This window comes from Drosophila suzukii (genome assembly GCF_043229965.1).
Source record: "Drosophila suzukii chromosome 2 unlocalized genomic scaffold, CBGP_Dsuzu_IsoJpt1.0 scf_2c, whole genome shotgun sequence".
Classification (NCBI taxonomy): Eukaryota; Metazoa; Arthropoda; class Insecta; order Diptera; family Drosophilidae; genus Drosophila; species Drosophila suzukii.
The window spans coordinates 24,693,096-24,711,876 of record NW_027255896.1 but is presented as its reverse complement, the minus strand read 5'-3'; the positions used below and the strand labels follow the sequence as shown (position 1 = coordinate 24,711,876).

The window sequence follows — 18,781 nt, the reverse complement described above, 5'->3', positions numbered from 1 at the left end:
GTCGATCTCAGCTTTCAAAAAAAAATGGTACTGAGGTCAAAAGCTAAAAAAGATTTGGTTTCCGAATGTAAAGGACGCGAGATTTTGCCGCATGAGACGCCCAAAAAGTCTGATATAAATAATACAATAATAATTCCAACGCCGCATGTTGACTTAACGTCCGGAGTATCGACGGAAGTTGGTAGTGCAGCCATAAATGCCGTAGTACCAAAACCTGTCATATGCGTGGTACCTAAAACAGTCACCTGTGTACCGCAGCAGAAACAAGAAAAAATCAAAAAGAAAACTCGTTCAAAGGAAGTTGAAAATCCCTTTAAAGAGCCACCCACATCTACATCCTCAATTATCTCAAAAAACTAGATTCTTTTCTTCAGCTTTCCTACCAGAATACAAGAGGTTTACAAAGTAAGTTGACCAAATTGTATACTGATAGCTTTTCCTTGTCTTCCATTGTTATTGTGTTTACAGAAACCTGGTTTAAACCGGAAATTCTAAGTTCCGAAGTTTTTCCAAGTAAGTTCACAACATACGTCCGTCCCGACGTGGAGGTGGAATTTTAATTGCAGTTGACTCAGAATAAACGTCTGAAGTAATAACGTCCGACAAAATAAATGACATTGAATTTCTGTGTATAAAACTATCCCTTCCGGGTATTTCTATATACATAAAATGTTCATTTATTCCGCCGTCATCTGAATTCCCAGTTTATTTCAAGTAAGCTATCAGATAGGGATCAGTTAATAGTTTTAGGTGACTTTAATATACCAGTAGACCATGTCGCCGGTCTACCGTCGAAACATCAAATATACAGTTACCTTCAACTCAGCATGATTTTCTTGATATTTCATTGTCTCAAGTTAATCATGTTTAAATTTATTAGGACGATTACTGGATGCTTTGTTTCCAGTCCAGATTGTGTTTGCATAGCTAGAACCCCTGCAATTCCTTTACCAGAAGACCCATATCACCCAACGCTAGAGCTGACTATTACAAAAGTGCATAAACTATCTGAAAAGTCAGCCAAACTCATCCCCTGCTTTCGTAGAGCAACCTTTGCACTCATAAGAAGCCTTATAGCTTGCTCGGATTGGTCTAATCTGTACTTATATACTCATATAACTGAAGCGGATAATATATTTTATAGTATATTAAACGCAGTTTTTTATACATGCGCTCCTATGTATTATCCTAAAATTTCAATTCAACCTCCCTGGTATAACAAGGCATAAAAATTTAAAGTCTAGACTCTACAAAAAGTTTTGAGCTTCCGGTTCACAAGCTGCCTTTTCCCGATACTTAAGTTCTCGGTCAGACTTTACCGTGTTATAAAAACTAATTAGCTTGTTGCAAGACCCGTTTTACACTGGATCCAAAAAAATTTTATAATTTTTTAAATCTTCAAGTAATTCATTATAACTTAAATTTGAAAATTTGACCGCAAACACTGATCAAGCCATAGCCGATCTTTTTGCACAGTTTTTTCAAGCCACCTATTCATCAAGTCCTCCAGATGAGTCTTATCCATATGACATTCAAAAATCGAACTATATTTTTTGTCCAGTTATAAGTAAAAGCTCACTACTTTTAGATTTGCAAAGGGTCAAACCAGTCTACTCTCCGGGACCTGACGGAGTCCCTGGATGTGTGCTTAGGTATTGCGCTGAGACTTCGTGTAGACCATTGTACAAACTTTTTACTTTGTCTTTAGAAACGTCAGATTTCCCACACAGATGAAAGGAGTCATTTGCTATCCGGCTTCACAAAAAGGGGAGTAAATTGAACGCATGTGATTACAGAGGTATTTCGAGGCTAACAGCTATACCGAAGCTCTTTAAGAACATTATTACGCCCCATTTACAACACAGTTTTAGGTCCCTTATTTCCTCTTGTCAACACGGATTTATAAAACGTAGGTCAACGACAACCAAACTTTTGGAGTTCAAACCATTTGTTACAAGTGGTTTTAGAAAAAAAGAAAAAATCGTCAGACTGATGTGGTTTACACTGATTTGAGTAAGGCGTTTGATTCTGTAAATCACCCGGTTCTAGTCCGGAAATTGGACCTTTTAGGGTTTCCAGGTGATCTTCTCAGGTGGATCTTAAGATATTTGAACGACAGGACTCAAAGGGTCTTTTTTAAAAATCCTTTTCCATTCCTAATCCGAGCTACTTCCGGTGTACAACAAGGAAGTCATCTTGGTCCGCTCCTGCTTACATTATTTATAAAGGACCTTCCATTAGTCTTAACAAAGTCAGTTAAGTTAGGTTGTACCTTCAATATAATGACCCTGCAAAAAGTTTAGCTTTACAATCTGATATCAATGCATTTCAAACATGGTTTGAATATGAATGGAATACTACCATCCTACTCTAGTAGACTACTTCTAATTAACTTACCATTATTAGCTAACCGTAGAACTAGGCTTGGTATTACGTTTATTCGAAATCTTATTCATGGTGCTGTGGAGAGTCCCGAATTACTGGTTCGCCTGCATTTTAATATGCCAAATAGATTCACTAGAAACTATGTTCTTTTATTATTAAATTACTGTATCTCTAATTATGCAATGCATGAAACTTTTAGAGTACTTTGCAATGATAATATTAGACTATTTCATCTAATATCTACTACCAACTCACTTCCTATCCTTAAATCAATAATACTATCCTACCTAGTAACTAATTAGTTTTATTTTATTTATCTTGTCTATTCGTATTTTGCGCTATCTTTTTATTTGTCTATTGTTATATTGTCTTTTTCTTTGTCCGCGATTTTGTTTACTCGCCCAAATCGGTGAAGGGCTCTGCGCGTAACAAGCATTACTTGTTGTCGTAGGGCCACTTGTTTGTACTGACCATAGTGCATCAACATCCTAGAGAGAAATGTTGACTATCTTATCTGTATTTGTTGTATTTAGTAATCTTTTGAACTATTGCTTTTGAACTATTGCTTTTGAACTCTTGCTATGGTACTTGCTGTATGAATACCATGCTGAATTTCCTGATTCGGAATCAATACACTGTCTTCTGCAGAATTTATTTAAATTTTTCGGACATCTTGATTCTAAAACTATTGGAACATAAATCGGATATTTTAGGTTATTTAGTCTAATTATGAGCCAGTCTTCAGATGGCTTGAAATCTAATTAAATGTTGTATTTTTAAAAAAAATCGATTCCTAGTATTCCATCACAAGGAATAGCGAATTGTAAATTTACTATATGTAAATAGTGTGGGATTATATATTTAGAAGTTTGTATTTCAATAGAAGTTAACCGTTTTGATGTGATAACTTCATGACTTATTCCGTGTATATTGATTGTATAATTATTGTGGATATATTTAAAAACATCGGAATTTTCCTTCAATATGGATATTTCCGCACCTGTGCCTATTAAAAAGAATAATTCCTTTCCCGTTGCTAGATGTATAAAAGTGACGAATGTGCTTTGGCTGAGATTGATGGTATGAATTTTAATATTTTCTACTACTGAGTTCGGAGTTTCCCGAAGCGTTTTGGGCTACACTAACATTGTTCTTGTTATTTTTTTTTTATTATTGTTATAGTTATAACTTCTATTTTGGTGGTTATTTTTTCTAGAACTTTCTCTATTATTTCCTCTATATTGGCCTTGTCCTCTATTATTGTTATAGTAACCACGGTTACTATTATTGTTATTATAGGAGCGGAAGTAACCTTTTCCGTGGTAATTTCCACGGTTGCTTCTATTGTAGAACAGGACAGTGTTTGATTGGCCTGTTGCATCTGTACAACTATTTACGAATTTGGACATGGCATCATCCAATGTGTTGAGTGTGCCAGCCTCCATGATAAGTTAAGTCTTACCGATTGAACAGTTCTTAGTCATTTCCTTGACGCCAAGTGTTTTGCTGTACTGGGTAGCCAAATCTGAGGACAGTTCGTCATTTATGTTGGCTTCTTCTAGTGCCTTTGCCAATTTCTCTACTTCTTGAACGTATTGATTAGCTGTTTTCTGTCTCTGTTGGAGATTTAATAGTTTTGCCGAAATGACATCTACTGATACTTCTTTAACTTTATTTTTTAGATTGTCTATTATTTCTGAAATTGAATTCTCGTTGTCTATTAAGTTTCTTGCATGGCCTTTTAGCTTAGTCTTGATGAGGCTAACTACTAGAGCTTCATGTGATTCCTTCAAGGAGTTTTCCAGATTTAAGGAATCTAAGAAACTTTTTAAATTTTCGTCCTTACCATCAAAGTCTGGAATGAGTGATGAGGCTTATTTTAAGAATTCTGTTGCTGTGATAGCCATTTCTTCTTGTTCCGGTAATGTTATTACCGCAGGAATTGTCAGATCGTGTAGGTATTTTTCTTTTATATCAATTCCTTCGCTTGTTTCGGAATTGTCGGTATCGGTATATCTAAATTATACTTTTTTTTATAGTTATTAAATTTGAACGAAACTTGATCAATAATTTTGAAATTTTTGAACAGTTCGTTTTACTTATTATTTCCCTATTTTCATGAACTAATATTCTTGCCTCATTAAAGGAATCGACCCGAATCTTAGCATGTTTGTTAATTGTTTCATCCTGAGTTGCCCTATTCTGGCTTACACATTTGTAAGACTTATCGAAAGTTTCTTTTATTTCACGGATATGGAGAGCCAGAAGCTCCAATTCCATAATAAGTATTTATTCTAATGTTTTTTTTTATTGTCTTGTAATTTTTAATATAATTATTTGTCCTAACATTGGAACTTTGCTTTTTTCCGAGAATACTTTGTAGTTTCTCATAGTAGACAGTACTATTGCCTTCTGAGTGCTGTTGCAATGGATAATGGGTGAATAATTTAAGTTGCACCTATCCATATATTCATATTCAAAATCGGAAATTCCTGATTATCCTAAATACTCTATTCTCAAAATCTGGATCCTTATCTGACGTTATTCTTATATACTCTTGCGTGTTAATTTTCGTCACATTTATAAATGAATTTAAATTTTTTAAAACTTCTCAATTACATAATCAATTTATGTCTATTTGTTTTCATTTGTTTTGATTAGTTAATTTTTCTTATTTTTTGTACATATATATATATTTGTTTTTGAATATTTTTGGTGCTAGTTAAATTGAATCTTATCTAGATCGTTAGCTTAGTTTAAGGCCCTTTTTGTTATACACTTATTGTGTAAAATATTCGCTTTATAAAAAATATGCGCACAGAAAATAATAACAATTATCAATAACAATATATTCTTTAAGTGTAGGTCTATTTATGTTGATTTAATTTTGCTAATGACATTAGCAGTGGAGTCCAATGTTTTCAAATCGATTACCCCATTGTTGCTCTATAATTTATATAAAAATTGTCTTCAAATTTGCTTATACTATTATATTTCACTTAGATTCATACATAGAAAATTAGTTTCTCGAATTTTAATTTCGGTTCTTCTCTTTTTACATCATCCTACCTATTTCTTCTTATTGGCCACCAAGAACGGTTTTTGGAGGGCGGTTGGTCATCCAGGCAATGAGGTTTTCCATAAGAATTGATTACTGCCCAACCTTGGGGGGCTCGTTGCTGGAGAGACCCTACAGAAACAGATTGAGGTTAATTCTTGTCACACACCTTTCACTACCACAACAGTTGTGTGTGTGTGTGTAAAGAAACTTTAAAGAATTTATATCCAATTTCACACGTGTTTTTTTTATATTGGTCGTTACGGGAATACTTTGATATGAACTTATTTTTGGCACCTGTATTGAGAGAATGACGACGGGGTAAGAACGGAAACGCGGTTGTAAAATTTAAGGTCGGCTTTACATGTGCATTGGATCAGCTGATAAGCATCGATAGATACCAATGGATATATACTAGATAAGCTTTTGGCTCATGACTGCGTTTTTGTACAAATACTGCATATGAAGATGAACTATTCTCACCCTCACCATATATTTGTTTTTTGTTTATGAATGTATTTTGTAGAGATGTCCTTGGCTGCATCAGCTGGTCGTCGCCGGTTGGCTCGCTGATGCTCCTTCGCTAGCGTAAGGGGAGGCCTGTCTCTCACACTTGTTGTGCCAGCTGCAGATGTCCTGGGCCTATGTGCTCAGGCGGAGCCGGTCATCGCACATGGTTTTGCGCACATACCTTCGCAATAGGGACTTTCCAGTGGTCCCGGGCCATCTTTCGAGCACACTTCACTTCTATTGGGATTCTGCTTTGGAAGTGGAGGTGTTATTTTTGTATCTTTATTAATGTCTTAATCACTGAGTGAGCTGGAGTTATTGGCTTTTTATTTACAAGACTTGAATTAAGAAAATCCATTTCTTCTTGTAATTTTTGGGCTGTTGCCCAGGGGGGTGGTGTTTGGTTCTTAAATAATAGCCACTTTAAGTGCGCTATTCTTTTATTTAGTTTGCTTTTTACGCCCCCGCGGTTTGCCATAACTCCGTCTCTACTCACTCAGATTTATATGCCAAAATTCCAGTTGCAGTTCTTTATATTCCATCACAATTCTAGTTGCAGTTCTTTCAGTTTGAATCCAGAGTGCAGTCTTGTTGAGCATCGTCCAAAACGATTGATGAAAAGCGGTTGTGGTTGCGAGCTATGTCCGTGGATGCATTTTGATCCACGAACTCACGGTCGCCATGTAAATGTTCTCCAAATAGTTCATCCAGGCCAACCTTTGTGTTTGAGTTCTCTTTATTGAATAATTCTTAACTCGATTACAATTTTTCGTTCAGCTAGTGGGAGTGTAACTGCGCTGCCAGAGACGCCGACAGAGCAGCGTTCAATGCTTATGAATAGGGTGAGTCTTATGTTCACATGGTGACAGAGCGGTCGCGCATGTCAAATATGCATACTCAGCACTGCCAAGTTCCTGTGAACTCAACGGCGATCATATTACCGGGCACTTGATTAACTGTTTGGGACTCGGATTGGTGTAATCATATTGTGGCCATGTGCTACAATGCGTTTGTAATAATATTAATGCATAACACTAAGTACAGTGTGCATTCGATATGTGAACATACTACACTACAGTCTTCATCATCTAGGAGGCCAGATCAGAAGGGACTGCGCTCATCGCCTCGAACCGTTCCAAATCCCACCGACAGTTGTTGAGGTATCCAAAGACGCCACCCCTAGTGCCGGTATGGGCTAAAAATACTCAGGCGGATGGTCACACCGTCGCAAAGACAGTCCCAAACAAACAAGATGGAGACGAGCCATTAGCTTCACCCGGAGATAGATCGGAACTCATCGTTTCAAAGACCGAGGCTAACATAAGTAAGGTTGGACAGTTCGATGGAATCGGTCGCGGCATGACAGTTGAAGGTTTCCTGTTCAGCGTCGGTCGATTGCAAAAGTTGTATGGCATAAGCCGACATATATTGCCACCGGCAGGGGCGATATGAAGATGGACAATGATGTAGGCACCCACTGCACGAGCATGTGTATTATAAGTGTGGCAAAGGAGCAGACTTTTACACGAAGCATCTATCAAAGGAAGACCCCTGCCCGATCAAATTTCACGATGTCACCTGTCGGTTCTGCTACAACCGTTTCCGGTAGTAGCAGCTAAGCCCAAACAAATCTCCCCTCATAAGAGCCTACAACAACGAGAGATGGAGTACGAACTTGCAGCGTATCTTCACCGGCACGGTAGATACACGTAACGAGACACGAACCACAGGTAAGATACTGAAGTTACATGATGCTCGTTCTTTTACGAACCGAACGGATTTGGCAAAAAAAAATTTCACATTTTTGATTTGCCTGAAATTTTTTTTACGTATACTTTTCGTGTATCAGGATTAGGCCGAAAAAAAATAATTTTTTTAGTTAGAAATTTTTAAAGCTTGTAAAAAATCTAGTTTTCCTTTTTCTTGCAAGTCTATATCTCCATCTGTAGTTATCCGATTGATTTCATGTCCTTTGCATAAAGTCCTCTAAAACATCACTTTTTAAATAAATTTTTTTAAACACACAAAATTTTTAATTTCTTAAGAATAAAACCAATTTAAATTTAAAAATTTTTTTTACCATTGCCCCACAAAAAAATATTTTTTTTTAATTTTACAATATATTCTCCCATTTGTCACCTACAATCGTTTTTTTTTATAGTAATAAACCCTCCGATATTTTCAGCAGCCATCTCGCTCGCTCTCATTAAAACCTTATGGCGTTCGTATTTCTGGGTTATTTCACAATCTGTTGATAATTTCTAAATAAAAAAGGAAATATATTTAATTAGGATCAAATAAGTATTTATTTTACCAATTCTATATTTTTAATTTAAGTTTATTTTATTTGATTTTATAGGTTTTTTCTGAATATATCTACCACATTTATTATGTAATTATTTTACCACAAGTCGATTTTTCTTGTAATTAGCTATCGCTAATTTTTGGGTTTTTGGTATTAAGCAGTGAAAGGATAAAGTGCCTTTAACAGTCGTCGTTTTTGGGATTCTTTTTTCCAACTTTTTCTCTTAAACAGCATATTCCCAATACAAACGCCCTCGGAGTTGTTCGAATGGGCATCCAAGTCTCTACCAAATATGAAAGTCAAATTTTCAAAAAACGCGGAATTAACAGATTAGCAATAACTCTGACTTGTCGATCGATAGAGACCGTCGCTCCGTTTCGAACTGCACGCCCTTCGCCACACAATTCGCGCAACTTTCGGTCGAGCGAGAGCAGCCCAATAGAAAGGAATCCACCAATCCAGAAATCCACTGGAACTCGTCACCTTTTCAACTTCCAGCCAGCTCCTCTGCGTGTGTGTGTGTCATCAAGATGAACAGCTCGGGCTTTATGTTCAACATCGATAATGGATATCGATAATGGATATCTGGAGGGTCTGTGCCGGGGCTTCAAGTGCGGCATCCTGAAGCAGGCCGACTACCTGAACCTGGTGCAGTGCGAGACCTTGGAGGATCTCAAGCTGCATCTGCAGGGAACCGACTATGGCAGCTTCCTGGCCAACGAGCCCTCGCCCTTGTCGGTATCCGTCATCGACGACAAGTTGCGCGAAAAGCTGGTCATCGAGTTCCAGCACATGCGGAACCACGCTGTGGAGCCGTTGTCCAACTTCCTGGACTTCATCACCTACGGCTACATGATCGACAACATCATCCTGCTGATCACCGGCACGCTGCACCAGCGACCCATCTCCGAGCTGATCCCCAAGTGCCACCCACTGGGCAGCTTCGAGCAGATGGAAACCATCCATGTGGCGTCCACGCCCGCCGAGCTGTACAACGCCGTTCTGGTGGACACGCCCCTGGCGCCCTTCTTCGTCGACTGCATCTCCGAGCAGGATTTGGACGAGATGAACATTGAGATCATCCGTAACACCCTCTACAAGGCATATCTGGAGGCGTTCTACAACTTCTGCAAGAACATGGGCGGCGCCACCGCCGACGTCATGTGTGAGATTCTGGCTTTTGAGGCCGATCGTCGTGCGATCATCATCACCATCAACTCTTTCGGCACCGAGCTGTCCAAGGACGACCGTGCCAAGCTGTATCCCAACTGCGGCAATATGTACCCCGACGGCCTGGCCGCTTTGGCTCGGGCTGACGACTACGAGCAGGTGAAGACCGTGGCCGAGTATTACGCAGAGTACGCCGCCCTGTTCGACGGATCCGGCAACAATCCCGGCGACAAGACGCTGGAGGACAAGTTCTTCGAGCACGAGGTGAAGCTGTACGCCTTCTTGCAGCAGTTCCACTTCGGAGTCTTCTACGCGTACCTCAAGCTCAAGGAGCAGGAGTGCCGCAACATCGTCTGGATCGCCGAGTGCGTCGCCCAGAAGCACCGCGCAAAGATCGACAACTACATACCCATCTTCTAAGCGCGCTAGATGATCGCTAACCATTTGGCATACAAATAATATTATACGTTTTTTTTTCCTGCCTTTCGATATGCGTTTTTTTTTGTTTGTCCCGTACCCTTGTTATTCAATTGTTTAATGTATATTATACTATTATTATGATACTGTGTCTGTATATTTGTATGTAGTTTTGTTGCGAGTATTATTGCCGGCCCAGGCTAATTTTTGTCAAGTGTTCAGACCCAGACCTAAAGATTTCTCCGATTCCGCCGCTCCTCCCCCGATTGTTGTCAGCATTGGCCACCTAGATAACTATATAATATGTATTCGGGAGACCCCTAGTGTCCCTTCAGGGCTTCGTGTTTGTGTACATATGTATAATTATCGAACGGAACGAAAACAGTTCAAATTGAATGTAGAGAAAGGAAATCATCAGCACCATATGTTAACTACTATATAGAAAATGCATACTTATACAAAAACTACATATGTGAATGATAAATCAATTATTAAAACATGTTTTCAAACATTCCCTTAAAAAAAAAAAAAAAAAAAAATACAAACGCCATACGGTTTTAATGAGAGCGAGCGAGATGGCTGCTGAAAATATCAGAGGGCTTATTACATTAAATTCGATATCTTGAAAACCAAAATGGCTCCAACCTATACCAAAAATCGATTGCAGGTGACAAATGGAAGCATATTTTTTTGGTTTCTTTGCCAAAACTAAAGTAGATGGAGAAGAAAAATGATCGTTACTGGACACAGGTGCTAGTGCGAACTGTGGGCAGTGGAATCATCCGAAGAGATGGATGTCAACGCAGGTCAAGAAAGTCAAAGTCCATCCCCATCTTTGCATCAGGTCCAACAAATAGTGGCGGATGATATGGCAGCCGCATCGCTAGGACAGGCTGAGGTTCTTTCCAAGACCTGACTTAAACAGGCAGAGCTTCTGTTCTGCCACAACGGCAGGGTTTTGAGAGATGCTTGTCTCCCTCCCATCCTAGATAAGTAACGGAAGTCAGGAACCTCAACCACCCTTAATTAAGCAAGCTATAGCACCAATGTCAATGGACAATAGGCCAGAACGTATTAGCTTTAGATTAGATTTTGGTGAATTGAAAATTAAGATTTTCTGGACGTGAACCCATGTTGGTAAATCAGTTTATATATAGAATAGACGCTGTGACTTATCAGACATTAGGTTGAAGCTTTGAGTTGCTGACGCGCTACATAAGTAATTTATATAGAGGCAGTGCCAGCGACTGGTACTGACGCTATCACAAGAGTACCTGTGTTTAAAGGGGCCTTATTAGTTCGGCTTAAAGATGAAACAACCGATGTCAATATTCGGGAATGCTATAGATAGGAGAAAGCAAAAACAAAAAGAATCATTTAATGAATTCTATGAAGCGATACTGATGTTAGCAGATGAGTATACTATCCCATTGTCACAGTCCTCACTACTAGAATCCTTGTGTGCTAATTTATTACTAGAAATCTAGCACGAGTTGCTTTATGAGCGTGTGTTAAGTGTTTTACAATTGCGCCATCTTGTTAGGACTAGGAAAGTATTTATGCAGACGGTAAATCCTTATCAGGAGCTTAATTTGTTAGTGTAATGGAAAATTTTTCAGAGCATGAACCGAAAGAACTAGACGACGGAATAGATGCCCTTAACCTGGTTTGCTGCAACTGTCGAGTCGACGGGCACCCTTACCAGGAATGCGTTGATGATAGACGAGTATTTTGCTATGGCTGCCAGAGGTGTAATGTACCTCAGAATGGTACACGCAAACAGACGATCTCATCAGCCACCAACACGGATTAACTTAACCGGGACTACCTCACAAAATTCCTTAGTAGGCAATTGTTCACACTTCCGGTAGTTAGCGAGGCCAGCAGCACAAAGTTAACAGGCTTATCAACTTGAACAAGAAAAGCTGACGTTAGTATCAGCTGTAATAGCTCCTGATGCTAGACTATATGCCGAAGTTAATTAATTAGTTATTCATTTTTGTAAAGAATTCGGATTGCTACCCGAATAGCTGCTAGAAGAGAAGGCATGCGAGGGCGAGATAAACAATTGCGATGAGTTAGAAATGCTCGAACAGAGTCCATTTTCCGATGAGCAATCCATCTAGTGCCTAAGACCGTCTCTTGATTGCTTTTTGCCTTCGATCTTCGATTTTGTTTATGGGGAAGTCCAAAATTAATTTGTAACTGATGCCAGACCTTTCGTCAGCTGTTGCAGTCGTTTACAGTTGAAAATGTGTGCAGTTCGGCGGAAATAATTCAAATCGAAATTAAATCAAAAAATTTGGGCTTATGTATTTTAAATAGTCCGCCGCTATAAACAAAATTATTTCCATGTTGTTGATAATACTAAGCACGCAAAACAAAAAACAAACAGAAAAAAGTTTTCGTTAGATTTTGTTTTCCTATATAAGGTAGCACGTCTAGAGCCGGTCTTGTGAGAATTCGGGAAAAAATTGTATTATTAGTTTGAAAGTGGATCAACTCCCAGCATATTTAAGTTTAAGTTATTGCTTCGGCACACATGAAACGACGACAAAATGTGAAGATTGAGAGATATTGAAGTACAATTGCAAATTGGAAATCGATTTGACTGCTGATGCTAACGAGTCAGCTTTTCCTGTTAATGAGGAAGATGAAGAGGGTATTAAAAATGCGATAAATATGTCGGATTCCATGCTGGCTGCAGAGATTTGTGTAACATCAAGAGGAACTCATACTGCGTTGGGGAACCTGATGTCACCCTCAATTTCGATTGCATCGAATTCACATATTCAAACGCTATCGCACAACGCTTGCTAACTTTGACATTTGTCATGCTGTGCTATAAGCCTAGTACTCAGATCGACAAAAACCGCGAGCTAACCATAGGAGTGAGCGAGAGGCAAATATGCGGCTAACGCTTTTCGTCGGGTCTGTTTTTCAGCGCGGTACTCAGATGAGTTAAGGAAATACCAGAAAAAATACCTGATTTCTCGAGTGAATTTTCGATGAACGCCGTTAGCCGCGGCCCAAAGACTAAGAAGTTTAATCTTTGGCGGTGTTCGTGCAAAGACGATGTGGGAACTAAAAATTGAAAATGGAAGGAAAACCCCAAAATCGGATACAGGAGGTCAGTGCAGATGAAATAGGACGCCAAATCCAAGCTTATGGCCTTTATTGTGGGATTTCACCGACAGGAAGCAATTCCACAAAAGGGGGCAACTGTAGGAGATCCATTAGAGAACCCCAGTGGGAAGGAACATGCCGAGTACTAATAAAAGGATATTTTTTTTGCAGAACCCCCAGTAATACGATCTCCGACGACCTCTCCATTAAGACTCTGGACACCACCACCACCAGCTACTTGGCAGCTTAAGCGGAGTTGGAGGAGGAAAATAGAGCGCCCGCTAAGGAACAGTTTGAGAAGCCATAGCCAGCCATTGCCTGGATGCTGGGCCACTTCCTGCAGCATCAGCGGATCAACCCTGTTCTCCCACTTCCTCAAGGTCCAATATGCCTATTCGGACTCGGAGGTGTACTGCGGTGGAGCGGGAAAGATGGCGAAGCATACGTGGGACGAGAAGGAGGCTTTAAAATACTAATTTACATAAATGAAAACATTCGTTGAACATTCCATTTATTTTTATTTCAATTTCTTTGTGTACCAGCAGACTTCTCCTTTTTAAATTTATCCAATTGATTTGTTTTCCGTTTGGCAACAAACCCAGCTGCTTGACAGTAAGACCATGCTACATGCATTGCGGGTGAACTTCGAAAACTTCGGTCACATTACAAAGAATACGATTTTTCGACTAGTGAAACTCTTAGCCGATCTGAGTTCTACGCTATAGATCGAAAATCGACAGACATACCACACAAGTGGGGAGTGCAATTTTTCAAGTTGTGTGACTCCTCTGGATTTTGCTATAATTTAGAGATATATTTCGGCGCAGAGGACAACGTTGTTTAAACCTGCTCACCAGATCTTGGTGCGGCAGCAAATGTAGTTGTTCGACTATCACGCAATGTTCCGGATTTTAAAACCACATTATCTCTTTAGACAATTATTATACTTCTTTACCGCTTCTTATATACCTTAAATCCCGGGGACTATTTTTTTTCGGATCTATTCACTTGAATCGCATTCCAAATTGTAAGGTTCCCAATGACAAGAAACAAGATCGTGGATATTTCACTGAATTTTTTGGATCTTCATCAGGAGTCGAATTGTCTTTGACGGTTTGAAAGGACAATAAGGCTGTGCAATTTCCCAGTCCGACCTGTCCATAAGAATAATGTACATTTTTCCTATGGAAATCGGATCAGGTTTCACATCCCCATTATGGACAAAGTACATTCCCTTTTATTAAGGCTGTCCAATACTTTCAGCACCTCCAAAAGGCCGGAAAAAGTCAGCTGGTGCTAAAACGTTCGCGATCGCTTTACATAGAAAATTCCTATGGAAAAAGCCAATAAGGCTGTGCGATTTCCCAGTCGGACCTATCCATAGGAATAATGTACATTTTTCCTATGGAAATCGGATCAGGTTTCACATCCCCATTATGGACAATGTCCATTCGCTTTTATTAAGGCTGTCCAAAATTTTCAGCACCTCCAAATGGCCGGAAAAAGTCAGCGACCGCTTTACGTAGAAAATTCCTATGAAAAAAAGGGGTGGGAAGTTCAGGGGGTCTCATTTTTTCGGGCCTTACCCCTAAATTTCCCTCTCCATTTTACATAGGAAATTTCTAGAGAATTGGATATAGGAAATTCCTATAGCATTAGATATAGGAAATTCCTATGGAATTGGATAAAGGAAATTCCTATGGAATTGGTTAGGGAAAATTTCTTCAAAATTAGCTAATAAAGCATTACAAGATATGCTTTTTTTAGCTAGTTTTTTTTAATGTACATCTACATATTGGGTTTATTAATGATACATAACCATTAAAGCTTAATGAAAGTATCTTAGATTTAAAAATTATAGATGAGTAAGGAACTTTTGGCAACTAAAATTAGTTTAGTTTTTATACCCGTTACTCGTAGAGTAAAAGGGTATACTAGATTCGTCGGAAAGTATGTAACAGGCAGAAGGAAGCGTTTCCGACCCCATAAAGTATATATATTCTTGATCAGGATCACTAGCCGAGTCGATCTAGCCATGTCCGTCTGTCCGTCTGTCCGTCTGTCCGTCTGTCCGTCTGTCCGTCTGTCCGTCTGTCCGTCTGTCCGTCTGTCCGTCTGTCCGTATGAACGCTGAGATCTCGGAAACTATGAGAGTTACAATACTGGGATTAGGCACGCAGATTCCTGAGATTCCTGCGCAGCGCAAGTTTGTTTCAGTAGAGTGCCACGCCCACTCTAACGCCCACAAACCGCCCAAAACTGTGGCTCCTACAGTTTTGATGCTAGATAGAAAATTTTAACTGAAATGTAATGTTCTCATCAATACCTATCGATTGACCCAAAAAAAAATTTGCCACGCCCACTTTAACGCCCACAAACCGCAAAACCCTGTGACGCCCACAATTTTCATGCTAGATAAAAAATTTTAACTGAAATGTATTGGTCTCGTCAATACCTATCGATTGATCCAAAAAAAAATTTGCCACGCCCACTTTAACGCCCACAAACCGCAAAACCCTGTGACGCCCACAATTTTCATGCTAGATAAAAAATTTTAACTGAAATGTATTGGTCTCGTCAATACCTATCGATTGATCCAAAAAAAAATTTGCCACGCCCACTCTAACGCCCATAACGCTTAAATCTGTATACCGCCGGTAGGTGGCGCATTTTAATCTCGCTTTGCTGCTTGCATATCTCCATTTAGCTGAGTAACGGGTATCTGATAGTCGAGGTACTCGACTATAGCGTTCTCCCTTGTTTTTGATTATTTTTTTAGTTCTGGCGGCTTCATTGTAGGTTCTATTCATTGCCTTTTGAAGCGCCTCACGGACATTTTCGGTATAGTCTCCGATACTAGTGCCGTCAGACCGCCACCAGGTCTGTAAATATAATAAATACAATATATATATAGTAAAAATAATATTTATTTATTTAATTAAGTTTCTCACTAGTGAATTGATTAAAAAAATTTATTTTTATTTTTTACAATCACTTATTCACTATTACAATTTTACAATAGGTCGAACTTATTTAATTCACTGCTCTTGTATTTATTCTCGAATATTTGTTCTGCTCGATTCGGATCTCAAAAACGGACTGCCTGCTCTCTAGTTCAATGATCAATAATCAAACCTCGGCTTAAGAGATTTTATCCCCAAAAATTGATAAAGAGAATGACTCAAGAGAGTCGGAAAATAGGATGATGCAATTTGCCAATTAAATTCGAAGTCCAATCTTGGCCGGAAATTGGTGTTTACATTAGCGGAGTTTAGGGACCGCTTTGGGGATCTTTTTGTTTACGTTAGCGGACTCGGGACTCGCTTTGGGGATCTTTTGTTTACGTTAGCGGACTCAGGGCTCGCTTGGGTCTCCGATTGTTTACAATATCGGTTTGGATGTTTACAGCATCCGTTTGATTCGGACTGCGTGAAATTGATCTGGGTGGGAATGATTTGGAGGCCTGCTTGGCAGAAATAGCTGACCACGGATTTATCTCGGGTCTGTCAGAGTTCTTTGGAAATTAGCTCTCGGCTCAAAGTTGTTTATAAATTGGGTAAGAGCCCCTAAATAATGTGTCATATAACTCCCCCCATTCTAAATTGAATCGTCCCGATTCATTGGAACTGTTGGGTATATTGAATGTAATTGATTGGTTAATTCGACAATGATATTTTCTTCTAGGGTATTTTCATTGTCGGGTGTATTATTTATCTCAATATCGGAAATATTGCTTTCTGGTTCGATTTCTATACGAATTTGCCATGGTTTGAATATTAAAAATTTTCTGAATTTGATTATAATCATAATAATTAAATACATTAATGCTAATATGATTAATATTAACGTAATTGGTATTTGAGTTTGTTTAATTTGAATAAATGGATTTAGTACGTTAATATTATCAAATGAGAGTTCCGAATCATTAGATATAATATATTCGGATATTAAAAAATCTGTATATTTTCGAGCTGTGATGTATTCCAATATCTTATTGTCTACATTGGTGTAGGAAATATTATTAATTATAGAGGTGCCATTAAAAGTTATTAAATATGACCCATTTAAATCAGTGTCATTAACTGTATTTTCTCCATTTACAAAAATGGCTTCATCTTGGATTACATCTACTTTTTTATTTTTTTCTCTGATTTTGTTACAAAAAGATTTTTCTCCATTTAGTAATCTGGTGAAGCAAGAACCTTCTGGGTTAAGTGTGCAATAATTGTTAAATATTTCTGTCTTAAAATTAGACATTACATAGTACTTATTTCTACATTTTGCGACGTGATTATCAATTAATAATTTTCCATCATCATGTGAAATGGATCTTGAATTGTAAACGTCACAGCGATCGGTAATAATAGGGTATTTTATGTAAATTATAATAAGATCTTGATGCAAAGCGATTTTAAATTCAGATATATCTAAAAGCTCTGTTATAACTACAGGTCTATTTTCGTGTTTATAAATTTCTTGTATATCGTCGTTGTTTAGAATTTTAGTATTAAATACATCGATTTTGGCGAGTGTAATTGTGTCCATTAAATTCATAAGATCGTAAGTAAGCAAACGCAGACGATATTTTCTAAGCGGAATTTCTTGATCTTTAAAGGCTGTTTTGAATTCTTCAGATAAAGATTTTATCTCTTTAAATATTTTAGAATTAATAACGTATTGATCGTTATTATTTTGTATTAAATCATCGATTTTATTTTGAACAGTTATGAAATCATCATGATCTGGTGTTCCCGCTATCCATTTCCAAATAGTGCCTATTTCATTAATGCCTCTTTTCGATCTACTGGGTATAATTTGGGAGATAAGTATTTGGATAATTTTTAAATCGTGGGATATTTCCCAAAGAGAATTGTTGCTATCGTGACTCTTCAGAAATTCTGTTTCAAGATTAATTATATCTCTATAAAGACTTATATTAGTTATATGAAATAAATCTGCGTATGATTCATAAATAAGAACATCTTTGGTATCCTTGTAAAGAAGGAAATCATGGTTCGTGTAATCCATAATTTCGGATTTGGTTGTAGCTACCAGCAGTAATAAGTACATTATTGAAATCATTATCTGTAATTTGAAACAAATTATTTTATATTATCTTTATGAATCGTACGGTTTCTGTTATTTATAATAACTTTATTAGGGAGATTTTCCTTAACTACTTGTTTTTTGTATCTAGAATTTAGCTTGTTTCTTTCCCCATGTTTCTTTTCGTAAATTACCTCTCCTACGTGATAATTCTTATTTTGTCTATCTTTATTGTGGAAATGCAACATTTTCTCTTGAGCTTGTTGCAATAATTTAGGCATATCTTCGTGTTTGATTTTATTAAATAGTATGTCAAAAGGTCGTTGGTTGGTTATTGAGTGAATTGTTAAATTATATTTTTGTGCTGCTTTAATAATAATTTCGGAATAGTCAACTAAATTAAGCTCATCTTTAATGCAGCGAGCAATTTCTGTTAAAGTAGAGTGTGCCCTTTCTATTTGTCCGTTGGACGTACTATGTCGAGGATCTGCAAAGAATAGAGATATCCCATTTCTTTGAGCAAAGGATTTGAATTGGGATGAAGAGAAACTTGGTTCGTTATCTATCATCAAAGATTTGGCTAATGGAAATTGTTGTAAAATTTCTGAAACTTTATTTTCTATATTTAGTTTGTTAGGGATTTCTTTTACGACCAAATATTTCGAATAGGAATCTATACAAGTAATGAATATAAGATTTTGGGCGTAATATATGTCAAGATGCAAATTTTCACCTTCTCTTTCTGGAATAGGCGCTTGACCGAT

General features: G+C 38.0%; 1 protein-coding gene and 1 pseudogene across 1 annotated transcript in view; both read left to right on the top strand.

Moving 5' to 3' along the window:
* LOC108007735 (scavenger receptor class B member 1) overlaps window positions 1-18,781 on the top strand; it is a gene marked incomplete at its 3' end in the record, with an annotated part of 434,380 nt that overhangs the window by 278,811 nt on the left and 136,788 nt on the right.
* On the top strand, window positions 8,615-9,915 carry LOC108007736 (V-type proton ATPase subunit d 1-like; annotated as a pseudogene).